We start from the raw sequence: 23170 nt of genomic DNA, 5'->3' as shown, positions 1-23170 counted from the left end.
GCCTATGTTTGACCCTGAGTAGTAGTGCTACCGCCTGGGGTTTTTGTGCTGCTCGGGATGTTATACGCCAGGTAACAGACGCATACGAACAAGTTGTTGTATGCCGTCAAAACCACTACAAGTTACCTTCAGTAGGACCTGGTAAAGAGTTTGTGTCTCAAATGACTGCTCTCCTGAAAGAGTGGAACTTGAAAGGCCCTCTGGAAAGCATTTCGATGGAAGCGTTGATGGCAATGCCAGCTTTGTTCCTCCAAAAACCTTCAAAGCAGTCAAAGGCAAGAGAAAATTTGCGCTGCTTAGGTGAACGACTCGACAAGTGGAAGGAGAAATAGGTCCGCGAAGGTCGAATCGTTCAAAGCTCCTTGACATCTGGTAGTACTTCGATGAATGCATCTGCCATCCATAAGAAGTTTTCGAAGCTCATGTCGATTGGTAAAGTGAGCGCCGAGATGAAATGCCTCGAAGAATGCTCGCCACCTGGACTGCTCGAAGTTACTCCTGAAGTTCTTCAGAGTCTAAAAGAGAAACACCCACCTGCAGAACCGCTCAGTTTGAAAGGTCTCATCCGAGGTCCTTGTGGCAATGTTCCGTCTGTTTTGTTTGATAATATCACTGGAGAGGATATCTTCCTGTCGGCTAGTCATACGAAAGGAGGAAGTCCTGGAATACGTCCAGTCGTGATCGGAGAAAGCCTGAGAAGAGTCATGAGGAAAACAGTGACTCTTAAGTTCAGAAATAACTTGATGCAAGCTGCTGGTCCCCTTTCTAGATCCGAGGCTGCGGTTCATGAAGCATGTTCTAGCCTGGAAGACACTGACTCTGGTTGCATTTGCTAGTGGATGCAGAGAATGCGTTTAACAAGGTAAACCGTAAAGTTGCACTGCAAAGTGTTTAAGCCTCGTGTCCGATTGTTTCCAAGTTCACCATGAATTTCTTTAGGTCACGGAATCGTCATTTTCTTGGCAGAACTGATCTCTCTGGTGAAGAGGGCGTAGCACAAGGAGATCCGTTTGCCATGATCTTCTACGGGCTGTCTGTTCTACCACTGACTTACTTCCATGGCAAGAAATGTAAAACGGCCTAGTTTGCGGACGACTCCCGCGGAGGTGGGAAACTGTCCGATGTCAAAGCATGGTGGGACTTTCTGAGTATCCAGGGTCCTGTGTACGGCTATCATTCAAACGCCGAAAAAACTTTTCTGATTGTCAAAGAAGAACTGAAACCTGCAGCTGCCTCTATGTTTAGTGATACAGGTTTTAAGATTACAACTGACGGCCACAAGTTTCTGAGCTGTCTGCTTGGCGCCATGGAAGTCAGTGACGAGTTTTGTGAGAACTTGGGTGCAAAGTTTTATCACATGACCAATGTTCTCAGTGATATTGCCAAGTCTTACTCGCACGAAGCGTATACTGATTACACGTTTGGGATGCGTAACAGGTGGAGCTATTTTTGTCGGTCCGTGCCTGAGATGGAGTCTAGACTTATTATGAAGACCCGCATGGTTTGTTTCAGTAATGAATACTTTGCTTCGATTACTGAAACAAACCATGACTACAGTGTAAATGAAGACCCGCATACACATGGCGATCTTAGCCTGATCATATCAGCAGATGAAATATCAAACGAACTCAGTGTACTGGACCCATATAAGAGTCGAGGTGAAGAGAAGCTGCCAGCCTCAGTAATGAAAGAAACAGCAAACAAGTTGAAGACATCTCTATTCAATATTTTTAAAAAAAAATCAAAAGACTGACCCAAGTGCCTCCCAGATGGAAACATAGAATTATCATACCAATATAAAAAGGAGGAAAGAAATCAGATGTTGGAAACTATCGACCAGTAACTTTGCTGAACACACCTATCAAAGTTTTTGAACTTATAATCTACAAGAGGCTCATGGAGGTTATTACTCATGTTTGCTGATGACTTTTGCTGAAGTTATTTTTCAGAGGAACGAGGAATAGTCTCGATCAGTTACAACAAGATTTGATAAACTTAGAGTTATGGAGTACTCAAAATCATCTGCTTTTCAATGCTAAAAAATGCAACATGCTTGTATTCAATTTTCAGATTCCACCTTCTCTTAAATTCATGGGTAACGTTTTGAGTGATATTAACAGTGTGAACGACTTGGGATTAACTCTGAACAAAGCATTGAAGTGGTCAGAGCATATAAACAACAAATTGTCAAAATGTCACAAGGTTTACCGAATGTTTAAACGCAATACTTTTTCTAGTCTGGGAACTACATCGAAGCTTCAGTCATATAAAGCAGTGTTTGTTCCAACAATACTATATGGAGCTGAGTGCTGGTCTCCGAGTAGGTCAGATATTACTGAGATGGAGAAGATGAACAAGAAACTACTCAAATGGGTTGTTCCGTATGCGAGATGTTACAAAGATGCTATGATCCGCCTGAACGTGTTACCATTACCATACTTTCAAGTCATGAAGGAGCTTTTACTTTTATCAAACATCGTTGAGAACAAATTCGACGTGAATTTTTCTGAAAATTATCAAAGAGTAAGTAGTCGTCGTGGGCGCTTGCGCTTCTCTCTGCCAAAAGAACAAACTGAAAAAGAAAGAAATAATTTCTGGTATCGCGCGTGCATGAGAGCAAATATTTCTGATGTGAATATTGATTTCATTAACCCCGAAGGACTCAAGGCTAGATTATTAGATCATATGTGGAGCTATTTTGTACAACGTTATCAAAAGAACAATGCCTGTTCATGGACCTTTTTTGTCTATGCAACAACTGCAGAATGAATTACCACACATGATCAGAATTGGGGAGAAATCCCTTCGCATTGCGAAAGTCCACCAAAACAACAACAATTACTAAAAGAAAAGTAAATACCGAACATTATTGGTATCCCCGAGAGTAAATGAGGAAATTTATTTCTCTACCCATCAGATTTGGAGGTCTTGGTGTTCAAACTTTTGTGAGACATGTCTTCTCGACCATGTATCTTCTGTACAGGCCACCAAATCTCAAGTGGACGCTATCACTCTGTAAGAGCGAGAATCACCTCCACAAATGCGACTTCAGCAGATTGCCGAGTGTCGCAATATCCTTGCTACAAAAAACACCTTTTAAGCAGCTAAAACAAAGCCTTTCCGGTCATGAATGTCACAAACTCATCAAGCTTGAGTCCCTTGCGAAAACTGGCGAGACGAAAACTGGCGAGAAGTACTCTTCTGTTATACGAACAGAAATAAGTTTCTCCTTGCTTCGTTCCACCACGACCGCTATGAGAGGGTCCCGGAATGTCAGAGGTTTCCTCTAAGTCGTCTGCATGCAGCCGTTGTGGTCCCGTTTTTTACTCATGTCTCTATCAGTTAAGATGTATATTTTTCTCTAGAGTTATATTTGTTGTGGTATTGTAAGCTTCTTTGCAAATTTTTGTGCAATTTCTATGATTTTACAATTTTTTGACGGTTTGATTGGTTATTATAGTTTTTGTCTGCTTACTGACGAGTATCAAAACGCGGCGAATATCAAAATACAGACTGCACTTGTGTTGACGGAATCGCAGAAGTACAAAAATTAAATTTTGGAGTAGGTCCGGACCCACCAATAAGGACTTATTTAAGGATGTTCCGTGAAAGTTAGAAGCCCCATTAAGGACTCGGCGCACCTTACCCAGCTTATTCGGATTTACGACGGGATGGTGCGGAAGATACCACTCGCGATCGGAACGCTTACGTGGATCATGCGGTTCGACGGTAACGACATAGCCTTTCCTAATGTCTCTCTAATTGTTTCTGCGTATCTTTCGCGCAGCTCAGGGTCTTTACTTAACCTTCTCTCCAATGTTTTAAATTGGGCGAGTGACGAGTAATAATTGTTTGGTAGACTGACATTACTATCAATCCAAAGCATAGGCACAATGTATTTTTCGCCATTGTGAACGGTTTCAGAATTTAGGATGGATAACGCACGTTTATCCGCGGCGGAACGGGCATCGACTTGTTTGAAAGCACCATACGATTCCAAATCGTACCAGGATTTTATCTGGTCGGTCAGAGAAGAATCTTCAACAACACACTTGAAACACGAAGAAGTAGAATTAACGGACGGCGGCAACGGACCACTTATGACCCAACCTATCGGTAGGCGAACGGAACACGGTGAGTTTTTATCATCTCCCAAGATGAACTCATTGGGTCTAACGGCGTGGTAGTAGTCTTGTCCGATAAAAAACTCAACGTCCTCATAAGTATATTGAGTGGGGTTAATAGGTACTAATTGTGAATATTTATTCCGCAAATCAGCAATATTGAGTAATTCGGAACCACTTGCGATACAAAAAAAAAGAATGACTACAATTAAAAGCAATTAAAAAGAAACTAAACAATCTTCAAAAAATTGTTTCTGTCGCTAAAAAATGCAACAAGACCAAAAAATCGGGAAAAAATTTCCTGCATTATTAGTAACTTTACAAGGAGCTTTCGCATTGCTAGGAAGAAGCTGAAAAGTCTTGTATGCGGAACTAAACCGATAAAATAAAGCAGAGACAAAAACTAACCGAACATTTTCAGTTTGCAAAAAATGGTCTCGATTGGAATGTGACCGACAACGACTGGGGAGAAATGTCTGATGTGCGAAGGTTGTGGGAAGAAGACTTACAGCACATGTAAATGGTATTATTCCGAGATATTCAAGTTTCTGGAGAAGGCATTAAACGTAAAACTTTCAAGTAGTTAGAACATAGTTGAGAGATGCCAGAGTGAAAAAGAGCCCGGCCTGAGGGCCCGAAGTGCCCGAGTGCGGCTCTTTTGCCCGAGGCCATCTTCAACTATGTTCTAACTGTTGAAGAGTAACTTTTTGCTCTTTCTGAGGGAAAAATGACAGAAAATTGTGAAAGAGCCCGGAAAATTGTGAAAGAGCCCAGAAAAATGCGCGAAACTATGCAAACGATTTCTTTTTTCATTCATGCGTTCTAATATTTCATTTTTCATTCATGCCTTGTCGTGAAAGAACATGTGTGAAAGAGCAAAAACATACTCTTCTATATAATGGATGCCTTGATACTGCAACCTACCATTCGGTTACGAAGTAGTATTTCGACAACAACGTTCATACTCGTCAGTAAGCAGACTTACATTATATTAACCAATCAGAATCGAGACCAGGGAGAGATTTATCATTAATAAATATTTAATTCGTAAGTTTGTTTTCCCAACTCGATTTTGATTGGTTAAGTTTTGATTAGTCTGCCTATGTTTGACCCTGAGTAGTAGTGCTACCGCCTGGGGTTTTTGTGCTGCTCGGGATGTTATACGCCAGGTAACAGACGCATACGAACAAGTTGTTGTATGCCGTCAAAACCACTACAAGTTACCTTCAGTAGGACCTGGTAAAGAGTTTGTGTCTCAAATGACTGCTCTCCTGAAAGAGTGGAACTTGAAAGGCCCTCTGGAAAGCATTTCGATGGAAGCGTTGATGGCAATGCCAGCTTTGTTCCTCCAAAAACCTTCAAAGCAGTCAAAGGCAAGAGAAAATTTGCGCTGCTTAGGTGAACGACTCGACAAGTGGAAGGAGAAATAGGTCCGCGAAGGTCGAATCGTTCAAAGCTCCTTGACATCTGGTAGTACTTCGATGAATGCATCTGCCATCCATAAGAAGTTTTCGAAGCTCATGTCGATTGGTAAAGTGAGCGCCGAGATGAAATGCCTCGAAGAATGCTCGCCACCTGGACTGCTCGAAGTTACTCCTGAAGTTCTTCAGAGTCTAAAAGAGAAACACCCACCTGCAGAACCGCTCAGTTTGAAAGGTCTCATCCGAGGTCCTTGTGGCAATGTTCCGTCTGTTTTGTTTGATAATATCACTGGAGAGGATATCTTCCTGTCGGCTAGTCATACGAAAGGAGGAAGTCCTGGAATACGTCCAGTCGTGATCGGAGAAAGCCTGAGAAGAGTCATGAGGAAAACAGTGACTCTTAAGTTCAGAAATAACTTGATGCAAGCTGCTGGTCCCCTTTCTAGATCCGAGGCTGCGGTTCATGAAGCATGTTCTAGCCTGGAAGACACTGACTCTGGTTGCATTTGCTAGTGGATGCAGAGAATGCGTTTAACAAGGTAAACCGTAAAGTTGCACTGCAAAGTGTTTAAGCCTCGTGTCCGATTGTTTCCAAGTTCACCATGAATTTCTTTAGGTCACGGAATCGTCATTTTCTTGGCAGAACTGATCTCTCTGGTGAAGAGGGCGTAGCACAAGGAGATCCGTTTGCCATGATCTTCTACGGGCTGTCTGTTCTACCACTGACTTACTTCCATGGCAAGAAATGTAAAACGGCCTAGTTTGCGGACGACTCCCGCGGAGGTGGGAAACTGTCCGATGTCAAAGCATGGTGGGACTTTCTGAGTATCCAGGGTCCTGTGTACGGCTATCATTCAAACGCCGAAAAAACTTTTCTGATTGTCAAAGAAGAACTGAAACCTGCAGCTGCCTCTATGTTTAGTGATACAGGTTTTAAGATTACAACTGACGGCCACAAGTTTCTGAGCTGTCTGCTTGGCGCCATGGAAGTCAGTGACGAGTTTTGTGAGAACTTGGGTGCAAAGTTTTATCACATGACCAATGTTCTCAGTGATATTGCCAAGTCTTACTCGCACGAAGCGTATACTGATTACACGTTTGGGATGCGTAACAGGTGGAGCTATTTTTGTCGGTCCGTGCCTGAGATGGAGTCTAGACTTATTATGAAGACCCGCATGGTTTGTTTCAGTAATGAATACTTTGCTTCGATTACTGAAACAAACCATGACTACAGTGTAAATGAAGACCCGCATACACATGGCGATCTTAGCCTGATCATATCAGCAGATGAAATATCAAACGAACTCAGTGTACTGGACCCATATAAGAGTCGAGGTGAAGAGAAGCTGCCAGCCTCAGTAATGAAAGAAACAGCAAACAAGTTGAAGACATCTCTATTCAATATTTTTAAAAAAAAATCAAAAGACTGACCCAAGTGCCTGCCAGATGGAAACATAGAATTATCATACCAATATAAAAAGGAGGAAAGAAATCAGATGTTGGAAACTATCGACCAGTAACTTTGCTGAACACACCTATCAAAGTTTTTGAACTTATAATCTACAAGAGGCTCATGGAGGTTATTACTCATGTTTGCTGATGACTTTTGCTGAAGTTATTTTTCAGAGGAACGAGGAATAGTCTCGATCAGTTACAACAAGATTTGATAAACTTAGAGTTATGGAGTACTCAAAATCATCTGCTTTTCAATGCTAAAAAATGCAACATGCTTGTATTCAATTTTCAGATTCCACCTTCTCTTAAATTCATGGGTAACGTTTTGAGTGATATTAACAGTGTGAACGACTTGGGATTAACTCTGAACAAAGCATTGAAGTGGTCAGAGCATATAAACAACAAATTGTCAAAATGTCACAAGGTTTACCGAATGTTTAAACGCAATACTTTTTCTAGTCTGGGAACTACATCGAAGCTTCAGTCATATAAAGCAGTGTTTGTTCCAACAATACTATATGGAGCTGAGTGCTGGTCTCCGAGTAGGTCAGATATTACTGAGATGGAGAAGATGAACAAGAAACTACTCAAATGGGTTGTTCCGTATGCGAGATGTTACAAAGATGCTATGATCCGCCTGAACGTGTTACCATTACCATACTTTCAAGTCATGAAGGAGCTTTTACTTTTATCAAACATCGTTGAGAACAAATTCGACGTGAATTTTTCTGAAAATTATCAAAGAGTAAGTAGTCGTCGTGGGCGCTTGCGCTTCTCTCTGCCAAAAGAACAAACTGAAAAAGAAAGAAATAATTTCTGGTATCGCGCGTGCATGAGAGCAAATATTTCTGATGTGAATATTGATTTCATTAACCCCGAAGGACTCAAGGCTAGATTATTAGATCATATGTGGAGCTATTTTGTACAACGTTATCAAAAGAACAATGCCTGTTCATGGACCTTTTTTGTCTATGCAACAACTGCAGAATGAATTACCACACATGATCAGAATTGGGGAGAAATCCCTTCGCATTGCGAAAGTCCACCAAAACAACAACAATTACTAAAAGAAAAGTAAATACCGAACATTATTGGTATCCCCGAGAGTAAATGAGGAAATTTATTTCTCTACCCATCAGATTTGGAGGTCTTGGTGTTCAAACTTTTGTGAGACAAGTCTTCTCGACCATGTATCTTCTGTACAGGCCACCAAATCTCAAGTGGACGCTATCACTCTGTAAGAGCGAGAATCACCTCCACAAATGCGACTTCAGCAGATTGCCGAGTGTCGCAATATCCTTGCTACAAAAAACACCTTTTAAGCAGCTAAAACAAAGCCTTTCCGGTCATGAATGTCACAAACTCATCAAGCTTGAGTCCCTTGCGAAAACTGGCGAGACGAAAACTGGCGAGAAGTACTCTTCTGTTATACGAACAGAAATAAGTTTCTCCTTGCTTCGTTCCACCACGACCGCTATGAGAGGGTCCCGGAATGTCAGAGGTTTCCTCTAAGTCGTCTGCATGCAGCCGTTGTGGTCCCGTTTTTTACTCATGTCTCTATCAGTTAAGATGTATATTTTTCTCTAGAGTTATATTTGTTGTGGTATTGTAAGCTTCTTTGCAAATTTTTGTGCAATTTCTATGATTTTACAATTTTTTGACGGTTTGATTGGTTATTATAGTTTTTGTCTGCTTACTGACGAGTATCAAAACGCGGCGAATATCAAAATACAGACTGCACTTGTGTTGACGGAATCGCAGAAGTACAAAAATTAAATTTTGGAGTAGGTCCGGACCCACCAATAAGGACTTATTTAAGGATGTTCCGTGAAAGTTAGAAGCCCCATTAAGGACTCGGCGCACCTTACCCAGCTTATTCGGATTTACGACGGGATGGTGCGGAAGATACCACTCGCGATCGGAACGCTTACGTGGATCATGCGGTTCGACGGTAACGACATAGCCTTTCCTAATGTCTCTCTAATTGTTTCTGCGTATCTTTCGCGCAGCTCAGGGTCTTTACTTAACCTTCTCTCCAATGTTTTAAATTGGGCGAGTGACGAGTAATAATTGTTTGGTAGACTGACATTACTATCAATCCAAAGCATAGGCACAATGTATTTTTCGCCATTGTGAACGGTTTCAGAATTTAGGATGGATAACGCACGTTTATCCGCGGCGGAACGGGCATCGACTTGTTTGAAAGCACCATACGATTCCAAATCGTACCAGGATTTTATCTGGTCGGTCAGAGAAGAATCTTCAACAACACACTTGAAACACGAAGAAGTAGAATTAACGGACGGCGGCAACGGACCACTTATGACCCAACCTATCGGTAGGCGAACGGAACACGGTGAGTTTTTATCATCTCCCAAGATGAACTCATTGGGTCTAACGGCGTGGTAGTAGTCTTGTCCGATAAAAAACTCAACGTCCTCATAAGTATATTGAGTGGGGTTAATAGGTACTAATTGTGAATATTTATTCCGCAAATCAGCAATATTGAGTAATTCGGAACGAATCCGAATATTGACTTTAACATATGCACAGAGAGAAAATACGAATTCACTATTATTCGGCTCGGAGGAAACTGTAAACTTGACCCTCTGAGTCTCAACAACGGTGGTTGAATTGAAACCACTAATTGACAAGTTAACGGGCTCCCCTAATAAGCCGAGACGGTTTACGAGTGACGAAGGCACCCAGGAGTGAGTCGATGCACTATCACAAAGCCTGATCATATCAGCAGATGAAATATCAAACGAACTTAGTGTACTGGACCCACATAAGAGTCGAGGTGAAGAGAAGCTGCCAGCCTCAGTAATGAAAGAAGCAGCAAACAAGTTGAAGACACCTCTATTCAATATTTAAAAAAAAAATCAAAAGACTGACCCAAGTGCCTGCCAGATGGAAACATGGAATTATCATACCAATATAAAAAGGAGGAAAGAAATCAGATGTTGGAAAATATCGACCAGTAACTTTGCTGAACACACCTATCAAAGTTTTTGAATTTATAATCTACAGAGGCTCATGGAGGTTATTACTCATGTTTGCTGATGACTTGAAGTTATTTTTCAGAGGAACGACGAATAGTCTCGATCAGTTACAACAAGATTTGATAAATTTAGATTTATGGAGTACTCAAAATCATCTGCTTTTCAATGCTAAAAAATGCAACATGCTTGTATTCAATTTTCAGATTCCACCGTCTCTTAAATTCATGGGTAACGTTTTGAGTGATATTAACAGTGTGAACGACTTGGCATTAACTCTGAACAAAGCATTGAAGTGGTCAGAGCATATAAACAACAAATTGTCAAAATGTCACAAGGTTTACCAAATGTTTAAACGCAATACTTCTTCTAGTCTGGGAACTACATCGAAGCTTCAGTTATATAAAGCAGTGTTTGTTCCAACAATAATATATGGAGCTGAGTGCTGGTCTCCGAGTAGGTCAGATATTACTGAGATGGAGAAGATGAACAAGAAACTACTCAAATGGGTTGTTCCGTATGCGAGATGTTACAAAGATGCTATGATCCGCCTGAACGTGTTACCATTACCATATTTTCAAGTCATGAAGGAGCTTTTACTTTTATCAAACATCGTTGAGAACAAATTCGACGTGAATTCTTCTGAAAAATATCAAAGAGTAAGTTGTCGTCGTGGGCGCTTGCGCTTCTCTCTGCCGAAAGTACAAACTGAAAAAGAAAGAAATAATTTCTGGTATCGCGCGTGCATGAGAGCAAACTTTTCTGATGTGAATATTGATTTCATTAACCCCGAAGGACTCAAGGCTAGATTATTAGATCATATGTGGAGCTATTTTGTACAACGTTATCAAAAGAACAATGCCTGTTCATGGACCTTTTATTGTCTATGCAACAACTGCAGAATGAATTACCACACATGATCAGAATTGGGGAAAAATCACTTCGCATTGCGAAAGTCCACCACAACAACAACAATTACTAAAAGAAAAGTTAATACCGAACATTATTGGTATCCCCGAGAGTAAATGAGGAAAATTATATCTCTACCCATCAGATTTGGAGGTCTTGGTGTTCAAACTTTTTGTGAGACATGTCTTCTCGACCATGTATCTTCTGTACAGGCCACCAAATCTCAAGTGGACGCTATCACTCTGTAAGAGCGAGAATCACCTCCACAAATGCGAATTCAGCAGATTGCCGAGTGTCGCAATATCCTTGCTACGAAAAACATTTTTTAAGCAGCTAAAACAAAGCCTTTCCGGTCCACGGAAGCCTTGTCTGGAAACGGCTATTGAAACGTGCTGTCCTTGGAAGATGGAAACAAGTCCCTCTGCAAGCTCGACGCAATTGCTATAAGATACGGTATGCCTGTGGGCAATCTACCTAGGATGTTTCAGGGGAGTTCCGGGTACAATTGACCACGCGATGGCTTGTAAAACTGGTGGTTATGTTGCCTTCCGGCATGACGCGTGCGCAATTTGTTCGCCACAAGACTGCTAAAGGGTTGCCAGGATGTGCATTGAACCACATCTCCAGCCGCTGACTGGCGAACATTTGGATGCAGTCGCCGCCAATAGGTTAGATACCGAGAGACGAGACATCAAGGCTCGGCAGTTCTGGTCGAGGTGTACTATGATATTTTTGGAGGTCCATGTGTTTCATGCCAGCTGCATGACCTATATTGGCATTCTGGTCACGAGACTGAGAAACGCAGGAGCTACAGTGAACGTATCCGTCAATTAGAGAGAGGTACTTTCACGCATCTAGTCTTTAGTTCGGCTGGGGGTTTTGGGAATGAATGTCACAAACTCATCAAGCTTGAGTCCCTTGCGAAAACTGGCGAGACGAAAACTGGCGAGGAGTACTCTTCTGTTATACGAACAGAAATAAGTTTCTCCTTGCTTCGTTCCGCCACGACCGCTATGAGAGGGTCCCGGAATGTCAGAGGTTTCCTCTAAGTCGTCTGCATGCAGCCGTTGTGGTCCCGTTTTTTACTCATGTCTCTATCAGTTAAGATGTATATTTTTCTCTAGAGTTATATTTGTTGTGGTATTGTAAGCTTCTTTGCAAATTTTTGTGCAATTTCTATGATTTTACAATTTTTTGACGGTTTGATTGGTTATTATAGTTTTTGTCTGCTTACTGACGAGTATCAAAACGCGGCGAATATCAAAATACAGACTGCACTTGTGTTGACGGAATCGCAGAAGTACAAAAATTAAATTTTGGAGTAGGTCCGGACCCACCAATAAGGACTTATTTAAGGATGTTCCGTGAAAGTTAGAAGCCCCATTAAGGACTCGGCGCACCTTACCCAGCTTATTCGGATTTACGACGGGATGGTGCGGAAGATACCACTCGCGATCGGAACGCTTACGTGGATCATGCGGTTCGACGGTAACGAGATAGCCTTTCCTAATGTCTCTCTAATTGTTTCTGCGTATCTTTCGCGCAGCTCAGGGTCTTTACTTAACCTTCTCTCCAATGTTTTAAATTGGGCGAGTGACGAGTAATAATTGTTTGGTAGACTGACATTACTATCAATCCAAAGCATAGGCACAATGTATTTTTCGCCATTGTGAACGGTTTCAGAATTTAGGATGGATAACGCACGTTTATCCGCGGCGGAACGGGAATCGACTTGTTTGAAAGCACCATACGATTCTAAATCGTACCAGGATTTTATCTGGTCGGTCAGAGAAGAATCTTCAACAACACACTTGAAACACAGGCCACCAAATCTCAAGTGGACGCTATCACTAATTGTGAATATTTATTCCGCAAATCAGCAATATTGAGTAATTCGGAACGAATCCGAATATTGACTTTAATATATGCACAGAGAGAAAATACGAATTCACTATTATTCGGCTCGGAGGAAACTGTAAACTTGACCCTCTGAGTCTCAACAACGGTGGTTGAATTGAAACCACTAATTGACAAGTTGAAGGGCTCCCCTAATAAGCCGAGACGGTTTACGAGTGACGAAGACACCCAGGAGTGAGTCGATGCACTATCACAAAGAACCAACGTCAGGAGACTGGTTACATCCGAGGATACACCAAGTGTTGCAATTGGCAGCAACCCTTTAGAAGATTAAATGTCATGTACATCACTAACAGCGGCATGGGTGGAAGTGTTTGTATTCTCCTTGGATTTATTTGTTCCAGCCTTATTCGAGACCTTCGATTTTTCCTTCCGAGGAAATATTCTTTCGGCTCCATGGAGCAAGACATTATGTGTGCTATCACACTCTGGCTTTGGGCACTTTTTCGCTCTAGAACATTGCCGGAAAGTATGATTGCCATTGAGGCAAGCGAAGCAAACTTTCTGTTCAGCTACCTATTTTGCTCGCTGAGTAGCATTCTTATCCTTAAAAACAGCACAACTCCACAATGCATGACTACCCTTACACAAAACGCACGGCGGAAATTTAGACTTATCCTGAGCCTTACTAGTTACCTGGCTATTGGCTGCAAAAACTTTGGTTGTTTTCGGTTAAACTGGTTCCTCGTTTTTTGCCTTAGAGTTGAGTAAACGTAATCTTTCACGCCCCTCGGCCATTTCTTTCAACCAGTTGTTAAAGTCTAAGAGTGTTTGTCGCTGCCAATTATGTCTAACAGTATGCATTGACCAAGCCTCCTTGAGGTTGGGCGGAAGTTTACTAACAGCTTGGTTTAACAGGTTAACACTCTTTAGATCATCGTTGAAAGACAATGTTTTGAAAACTGCTACGAGGCCAGATATGGCAGAGGAGAAACTAATGACATTTTCCGAATTGTGCATCTTAAGTGGAGAAAAAGTATTCAGCTTATCAAGATGCGCACCAACAATGGCATGTGGTTGCCCAAACTTCCGTTGCAAGGTGGCCAGTGCATCCTTGTACATAACGCCACTATAACTAAACTCCGCAATTGCGGTTTTTGCTTTGCCTGTGACGAGCGTTTTTAAGTATGTCAGTTTCGTATCATCGGTGAGAACAGCGGAATCAACGGTGGAATTAAACTGACCAAACCATTCGTGCCAGTTTAACGGGTTGCCGTCAAACTGGGCTAACTTCCATTCAGGAAGATGATCTTTGCGGCTATGCATCAATAATTCCGTCAATTCACGAGCGGAGAGAGGTCGATCCGATGAACAACCTTGGTTCAGATAAGCGGAAGACGGTGCGTAGTCTTCGTTGACTGGCTGATAATCAGTATAAGTTTGATTGACAAAATGCGGAACATGTTGTGGATGAACTGGGGGAGTATTAAAATACACAGTCCCAACATTAGTATACGGAGCGGCGGTGTTACACGATGGGATAACAGTTGTCACATTAGAAAAAATGTTTCCAGCATTACAACACTGAGCAGGCGTGACGATTGGAGTTGTAGCTGCCAATCGCCATAAGTTTGCCTCACTTGTTTAGTAATCGTTGATATTAGGTGACACAGTATGCGGAACAAAGGGAAGATTATGTTGCGTCTGGACTGGCGCTGCATGGCAATTAGGTGCCGAAAAGAAAACCGGCGTTGGGTTTACTCCAGAAGATGAGAAGCCACCACCAGCAAATGCAGGTGACAAAGAAACAAAACCAGAACCGGGTTGTGCCGGTAACATTGGGACAGGTAATGATTCCGGTTGCGCGTTGGCAAAACTACCATTAGTTATGTTTGAACTCATGGTCTGTAAAGGAACAGCAGACGGTGGTGGTAACACGTGTGCACTAGAATGCATATTGTTAACTGCGAGTGGAACAGAAGCTTGCAATGGCAAAACGCGTGCACTGCCAAACTGAGGCATGGCCTGACGTCCATAACTATGGATTCCAGGGTCACTCAATGCTGTGTGCTCATGGTTATCACTATTACTGGTGTGAATTGCATGAGCGAGGATGGCGGAAGTCGTCCGTCCTGACGAAATGGGTACAGGAGTGAAGGCCTGCAAACCTGGCGCGGTAGCAACGTCAGGAGGTGCCTGTGAACTAACAGAGTCTACCCAATCATTAGTTCGATCGGTTGCTACTTTTGAAATAGGTTGACTTATTCCTGTCAAGTTACTTTCCGCTACCTTCTCGCTAACCGCAGATGAACTGTCCTCAAGTTCAAACGCTTTCAATTCCATTTCAATTAGTTGCTTTTTATGACTTTCAGCCAATTGCTCTAGTTCCAGCTGACTTTGTTCGAACTTAAGACGGTTCTCTTGCTCTTTAAGTCTTAAAGATACTTGATACTGCCTTTCCAGCTCCTCGTGGCGTCGTTTTACTAAAGCTAACTCATGCCGTTTCTCACTTGATGACATAGTGCGAACAGTCGACGTATGACGAGTGGAAGCAGATTTATCAGACTTATGTGAGTCAAGCTTTCTACTATCCTTAGACTTATTAGAGACCTTAGACCTGTTTTCAGATACTCGTGCTTCTGAATCTCTTGTTTGGTGCGAGCGCGAGGATGTCTCAGACCTAGTTTGTTGTAAAGATCCATTGCTCCCTGAAATGCCGGCTGCTGGAAATGACGAAGGTTCAAGGCTCATCTTGTAACTTTGAGCTTCGTGCATTACTTTATCGTTCATTTCGGTTACTTTCTTAAGCCAAAAGTCTTGCTGAGCAATAATTTTTTCAGGGTTTTCCGTTTTTCCGGCTAAAGTAATTAATTGCTCATTGACATCGACAGCTTTTTCCAACGCAATTTTACATTTGTAAACATAATTATCAATTTTTGTGGTGCGACTATTATTCTCAATGTACTCAAATAATAATGAGTGACCTTTAAGCAGCTCATTTTCTAGATTTAGACGGGTTTCGAATAACTTGCGTATCTTACTTTGCAATTTTTTTTCTTCCATGTTTTTCACAAATTGACAATATACTACGGATGCTCACTTATAGAAAACAATCAATAAAATGAGATACTGTTTTGGTACGTAATTAAGTTTGCATTAATAAATCAACATTAGCTTACAAGATGGGGGAACTTGACGTCTCAAAGATTCTGCCTGAAGCCTATTTTTTATAGCTTTCCGAGCTTTGAGGGGTAAGCGGTTCCGCTTCCTACGTGTTTTAAGGATGTTAAGATTATCGCTATAACGCCTTAGAAGGAGGAGAGTCTTTAAATCAAGGGAAGGAGGCTGGTGAAGCTCTTTGTACTTCTCAATTAGTACCTGGTCCTTAGCCTTACGCTTAGAGATAAAGTCTTTAACGACGTTCAGAACGAAAACACCTGTTGAACCTAAACTTTCCTCTATATCCGCGGTTCCGTTCCGTCTACAGTATACGATCGCACAAATGTTTGTCCTATACCTTAATAACAAATTGACAAGTTGCTCACTACTCAGCTTACGGTTATTGTTACTGCGGTGCCTACTTATCGAGATATTAATGGCGTCGTGCCAAATTACAAGGTCGTTACGGTGAGACAAGTAGTAAGCCCGTAACGACCTTGCAAACAGTAAACCCACCATAATTTTTCTCAAAATTTTGGGTATTGAGAAAAATTACCGGGTGCTAGCTTGCGGGAAAAATTTCAACATGTATGACATCGTATATAAATTTAAAGCACGAATGGAGAGTTTTAAAAGCTTTCGAAACGTCTTACAGTTTTTAATTGGAGATTGGGCGTCACCGGTTTCGGTTTGTTAGATTTTTGGTCGGCCGCAGAGGATTTGTCCAGCAATCACTTCTCAAACTCATACAAAACGTCTGTACTTGACCCCTTGTCTGATGATCTGGATACCAAAAATCTGGCTTGGAGTCGGCAGCTGCGGACATTCTCTCCGGTTCTTTCTTCTTCGGCTGGTTCACTGGATTGGCACACCGTTTTATCTGGCTAGGTCTGGGAAGTTTTTAGGCCAATTTGAATCGTTCAGCTCTCCGATCGCTTATCCGACTGCTTCTGGTAATGATTGCACGTCACTGATTCCAAATAACGTAGCCAATTTTCTGAATCGCACAATCCCTCAGTTCTAAAATTGGCTCCTGACCATTCTGACTGTTTCTGGAATAAACTCCTAATGTATCTCGTTTTTCTTTTTTTAACCTTCTAGTTGCAACAACAACCGCTTTCGATGTTCTTTGTCGGTGGTAATGTTTGCGTTATGCTTCCTGAAGAAGAATTGAATTACTCAACTATGTAGTTTACTAAAAACGCTGGCTTGGTTTTGAAGCTAGTTTTGAGTTGCAAACGTCTTTCTTGATCAGGGCACTTATCGTTATCAAACAATCAGGGCACTAACTGTCCCTTGTGGGGCGCCAAAATGTGGCCGCTCTAATCTCCAAACGAAAATAATTGAATCCAAATTCGTTAATTAATAAGAGATATTTCTCGGTAAACAACTCAGGCAATAGATAAATTTCGGCGTTTTTCTATTTATCAGAACATCATACAACATTTTTATCATCTGTTTGTTTTTGGTACAAATTGGCGCAAGCTAGCCACAAGAACCGGTCGGTAATATCCTTGAGACAAATTGTTCTTTTTGGCGGTCAGTCTTAATCAAGGCTGAACCGAATTAGAACCAAAAAACAGTTAAAATAGGATGTAACCCCCGTTTTTAGTGTAATAATACATGGGCAGGTGGGGGACTCGAACCTACGTCGACTGTGATGTAACGTTACTTTGTCTTAGTCCAATTGGCTTATTTTATATGCATTTAACTGTGCTTATTTTATATGCATCTAAACTCTTGTTTTATTCTAAACTCTTGTTTTGCATTGCAACAGTGCAATTTCTATGATTTTACAATTTTTTGACGGTTTGATTGGTTATTATAGTTTTTGTCTGCTTACTGACGAGTATCAAAACGCGGCGATTATCAAAATACAGACTGCACTGCCTCCCATTCGCAAAAAATTTTTGCACTAACTGATAGCTCCTAAATCACCTATACGAAGAAGATTTTCTTACAATTCAGGACAAAAACCCGGCTCTGTCCTTAACCGAAACTCCATGCTCATCATCTTCAATAGTTTCAATTGGACGTTTCAGTATTGTCAGCTTACCCGCCGACTGATCTGCCCGCTCTCCATGCATCACTACAACCTCTTCTCAGCCAAAGGGTGCTAGAGCTTTTCTGGTCAGTAACTTTGCAGTCGCCAATATTTCCAGTCGCCAATATAAATATCGATATTGAGGTTCAGAACGACTAGCGAGGCTTCCTGCAAGTCAACATTTCTTCTCAAAATAGTCAGCGTTAGATCCAATTTGGCCCATTCCTCTTTAAACTCTTCCCGGTTTAGGAGTCGCAACATTACTCACCCTCCTTCAGTCGATTCACTATCACTAATCACTCGAACCACGAATCAGCCCACATAACACTAATCCATAGACTCAGAAAATTTCGCCTTGCTTTTCTCTTTAGTCTCGGACGCTTTCAGTCGGGGCGTATGTACTACGGAGTCTGTTCCGAGTAGTAGCTCTCGGGTAAGAGAAAAAGCTGGTACATCTTCAGGTAACTTCTTGAAACCATCCCAATCCTCTCCTTCTTTTCTCACCTTCTGATTGACTGTCATTAATCGGTGTATACTAGTTATCTCGCCGTTCGTCTTATTGTAAGGACCGAGAAGCCCGAACTTCGGCAATATTTCGATGTGTCCCCTTCCACTTCACCTATTCTGTCGCGGAAGTAATTGTTGAAATTTACGGTTTTCATTTGAAGTTCTACTATCTATCCAAACATGTACCCATTCAGGATTTCACTCCATTCGTTTCGGCCAATAAAAACAAGTGTCACCGCGAGACCGCTCATCACTGTCACAAACGCACTGACTACCCTTATCAATGCTAGAGGATCGATCCTCATAGCCAAGCACAAATCTGTGGGCCATTGAATGCCTCACACTTTGCTTCGCACGTCTTTGTCTCTCTGTATCATTTTGTCCTTTTCTGTCCCAAAGTGCTTCTACTGCACGAGGTATTGTATCAGTGTATGCTTCAGATCTCGCAATTTCTTCCTGGAGATTGTGGTTCTTTGCAGATTGGTTTTCTTTTGTTCTCTCGCATCTATTCCTTGTAACGTGTCAAGGTTATTAGCTCCGCTAACCTTCCATAGGTCATGGCGATCAGTGTCAGCAGACCATCCAGACGGATATTCTGCACTCCTTCTTTTAGCAACACAGCAGATCCTTTTTTGAAGGTGTCCGCTTCAAACGTCACGAATACTCTACACTCTACAGCTCCGTCACCACACTCTACAATCACACCAGTGATCACCACACTCTACAACTCCGTGACCGCCTTGATGAATTCTCGTATCAGATAGCAAGAAAGTCCAGCGTACATTTTCACGTGGAAGGACTAGGTCCAACCTGATCTCAATCCTCCCAACAAACTATCCGTCCTCACCTAGTCTTCGTCTCCTCGCCTTATTTCAATCCAAACCGTTTCAAGCGTGGTTTGATTCGTTGTGTCCACAAAGATGGTCGACTTTTCCCTTCTGCCTCTGCCAGGTTTAACTTCTTCAAGATGTAAACGTGGATTTTTGAAATCATTGGTGCACCTCGTTCGGAAGCATCTATGCTCAATGCTGCCACTTGTTAGCCTCTGGCTTCGTTCTCAGAAGCAAGGCTTCCAGATGACCCTTTGTCTCCTTGGAATTTTGTCTTATTGTCTCTGCTTCCTTGAATTCCTTTCCGCGGAGCCACAGATTGTTTGACATCATCTTTTCCCGGCTCCATTTTCTATTTCTTGCTGAAATTGGACAGCTCAATAGTTCAGTCGTTGTTGAGTGGTTCATATTTACTTGAGAATCTCATCTCTTGCTTGTGTTAACGCGCTTTTGCAATATTGATGGCGTCGTCTTGCAGGTTGGTGTCTTGCACGTTATCAATTGTATCTTCGCTTGTTGTAACTCAAAGATTCGTCATTAGATGGGCTCCATACACGCAACAAATCTTTTCGCTTTCAAAAAAGCAGCAAGCCTTTAATTTCCTTCTCTCTGCTTCATCACACCACACATATCCTTGGCTCCCGCAATCAATGTTTTGCCCTGTTATTGCTTTGCAGTAAGCAACTGAAAATTACCAGGCCCTGTATCCGGGTGCAGTCTCCGCAGTAACTCAAAACTTATAAATGAAGGACTATCTCGATTTCGTTGAGAGCCCTACAAAAAGCACTTGCGCTTCACGAAGATTGGTTTTTTCACTGAAACTAGGTGGTTCCGAGTTTAATTAATTAGTAAGTTATCTTCCTGAGCTAGCTGGAACAATAAATCCAGCAGCAGGAACAGTTCTCGAGCACAAGAAAGGTTACTTAGTCTCGAAATTTCATCCCACGTATTAGCCTTAAAATCGTATAACACAAAAGACCCTTCAACTGTTATTCGCGTTGCACATCGTGAGTTTAAGTGACCAGACCTGCAACATTTCTGGAAACTGGCATGGTCTTCTCTTAGAGGCATCTTGAGCTTGTGGAGCTGTCATGAATAACCCGAAAGGAGAACAAAAAAGGTTGTGATGTGGCTTCACGCTTCCACATTGAAGAACGCAAACCCTCCACCACAGATTCAACGCATCGTGGCAAAAAATAGTGATGCCAATTTTTTTACAAGTGTCATTATGGAAAGAAGTACCACTACGGAATCCAGTGCCCTTTACGGAAACAAGAACCATTGTGTAACCAGGATAGAAAGAAAAACTGATTTTGCGGGCAACTTGAACTTGTTTCAATGGATGAGGTTTTTTTGTTTATGCAATTTAAACAGCTAACCTGCCTTGAAAGAGTAGATTAGCAGACTTGACCTGGTTTGGATTATTTAACGAGAGCATGTCTGATATCGAAATAAAAAAAATCTTCGGGATTTTTTAAAGTAACTCGATAGGACGGAAGAAAAACATAGCTAAATAACGTGTCTTGAAACAGAACAGACTGTACTGACCTGAAAAGCTTCTGACCTGAGACGCAGCTTACAAACTTCCTAGAAATTGCAAAATATTATCGTGAGTTTGTTAGGAACTACTCCGGAAGAGTTTACCCAATGCATCGAATGATGCGCAACAAGGGCAAAAATTTTGAGTGAAAAGAGGGCGTTCATACCTCATTCAAGATCAATGAACAATAGCGCTGCGAAGCACCAGTTCTCGGCATGCAAATTGAGGAAAACTTTTATGTTCTTGTCACTGATTCTTATGTGCCTGTGATCTTTGGGAACTTGCACCGGCTGCAAGAATGGAATAGGAGAACTGATCTCCAACCATTTGCAAATGGAAGTAAAGTGCTAAGGAAACACAGAAACTAAAGATGTTGATTCGAAAGCAAAACAGTTCGCACGAGACGTTTGTTGAGAAATACCTGGCTGAACAAGGAAGCACTCCCTTCGAACTGTGAGTAGACAACCGAGCATTGTATTGAAGAAATCTTATTATGAGGCTCGCAGTTTTATATAGGTCGTTTGGTACTCTTGTTAGAGGAATAACACATGGTTGCACACAGGACTCACCTCTAGCGTAGTCATGTTCGGACAAAGCCTCTTGCTCAAATTATCTCAGATTGGAATTGGTGAAACAATCTCTAATGGAGGAAACAAGAGCGAGAGATATGGACCAAGAGCTACATTGAGACCCAGACAGAGCCAATTGCATACCTTCAAGATGCTGATGAAAAGAAGAATACACATTACGAGACCAAAATGTGCACTGGATAGGCGCACAATTTTGTGTCTGAATGTTCCTGGATTCCAGAGTCAAGTCTTTAAACATGTTAAAATTTTGTCGGAACGATCAAAGAAAGTGAAAGAACAAAAGAACAACAAAGGGAGCTTCCTTGTTGCGGAATCCGCGTACAATTCACAACATCCACAGTTTGGCTTTGTAATGCAGCAGTTTCGAAACAATTTTGGAATATACTCCAACGCAACGAAGACAAATAATAATCTGGAACCTTTTGATTCAAACACTAAAAACCCTTAGAAAAATTGTATACATAGATAAAAGATGTTATCAGCCAGCTGCTTATCAGTTTCTCATCGGAACTGAACAGTCAAACTGAGGTCATGAGGTTATATCTGAGGACAAGTTACCAACCATCCGACCTGATTAGAGCTAAAAAAAATCATCCGGAACCAAATCAAGATAGATTTAGTTATCGGTCTCCGTTGTATCATTTCTCTCTGTTTTTTGTTAATAGTTTCAAGCAGTGGCGGATCTAGGATAGTCTCGAGGGGGGGGGGGGGGGGGCGGGGATTTTCAAAAATATCTAAATTTTGGTCGACTTTTTTTTCAGGCCGACAAAATTGATTTTCCGAGCTCTCCCAAAGCACTAAAAATCCCGCAGGCATACTTTTCAAAAAACAGGTAAAAAAGGCGGCTCGCTCCCCCCCCCCTCGATATTATTTTGAATTGGCACCAAAGGCGCCTTTATTTTTAAGGGTCAGTCACCAAATTTAGATACTTCAAAATAGTACAAATGGTCGGCAGGGGTTCGAATGCCTGAGGGAAGAGGGACGTCCGCTCCCCCCCCCCCCCTATATTCGCCCCTGGTTTCACGTTATCTGCAAAAAAGTGACTCCCCTTATGTTTCATAGGGAGCTGACTGACCTTAAAATTTAAGAAAAAATAATCATCACCTTTCTCAACGGTGAATTGACAGTTTAAACTTTTGGCTTCAATTTACCCGCTTTTTATTATTGCGTTCGATATTTAATTTTTTAAGTAGATTCCAAGCCAGATCTTTCGGATTAAGTAATACATACTCCCGGGAAGTTTTGTTGTTGTCCTCAGTAGCGAATTTGGTGGGTCGGACACCCCCCCCCCCTTTGGCGCCAATCTATAATAATTTTGAGGGGGGCGCGCGCCGAAAAAACGCGATGTAACAGTCGAAATTTTCCAAAAATTGCCTAAAAACGCTTTTTTGGCGTTTTTTTTTCAAAAATTTGCCTGCGGCGACGAAAATTTTGTCAAATTAGGGTCTGTATACTGATTTCGGAAAGCTCACAAAATCAATTTGATCTTGATGTCCTTATTGATTCGTTACCCTCTGAATAGGTCATTAAAATGGCACAGTTTGTACAATAAAACCCAGATTTACAACAAAAAACATCGAAAAGAAATTGTGACTAACTCACATCAGCACTTTTTGTGCTAAAATTTTTCATTTAGCTACATTGCCTTATGCCCACTAATCTAACAAAAAAGGTTAATAAATTGCCTCATCGGACTTTTTCTGTTAATCAGGGGCGGATCTAGGATTTTCTCGAG

This window comes from Symsagittifera roscoffensis, chromosome 3 (genome assembly GCF_963678635.1).
Source record: "Symsagittifera roscoffensis chromosome 3, txSymRosc1.1, whole genome shotgun sequence".
Taxonomy (NCBI): domain Eukaryota; kingdom Metazoa; phylum Xenacoelomorpha; order Acoela; family Convolutidae; genus Symsagittifera; species Symsagittifera roscoffensis.
This window is presented reverse-complemented; position numbering follows the sequence as displayed.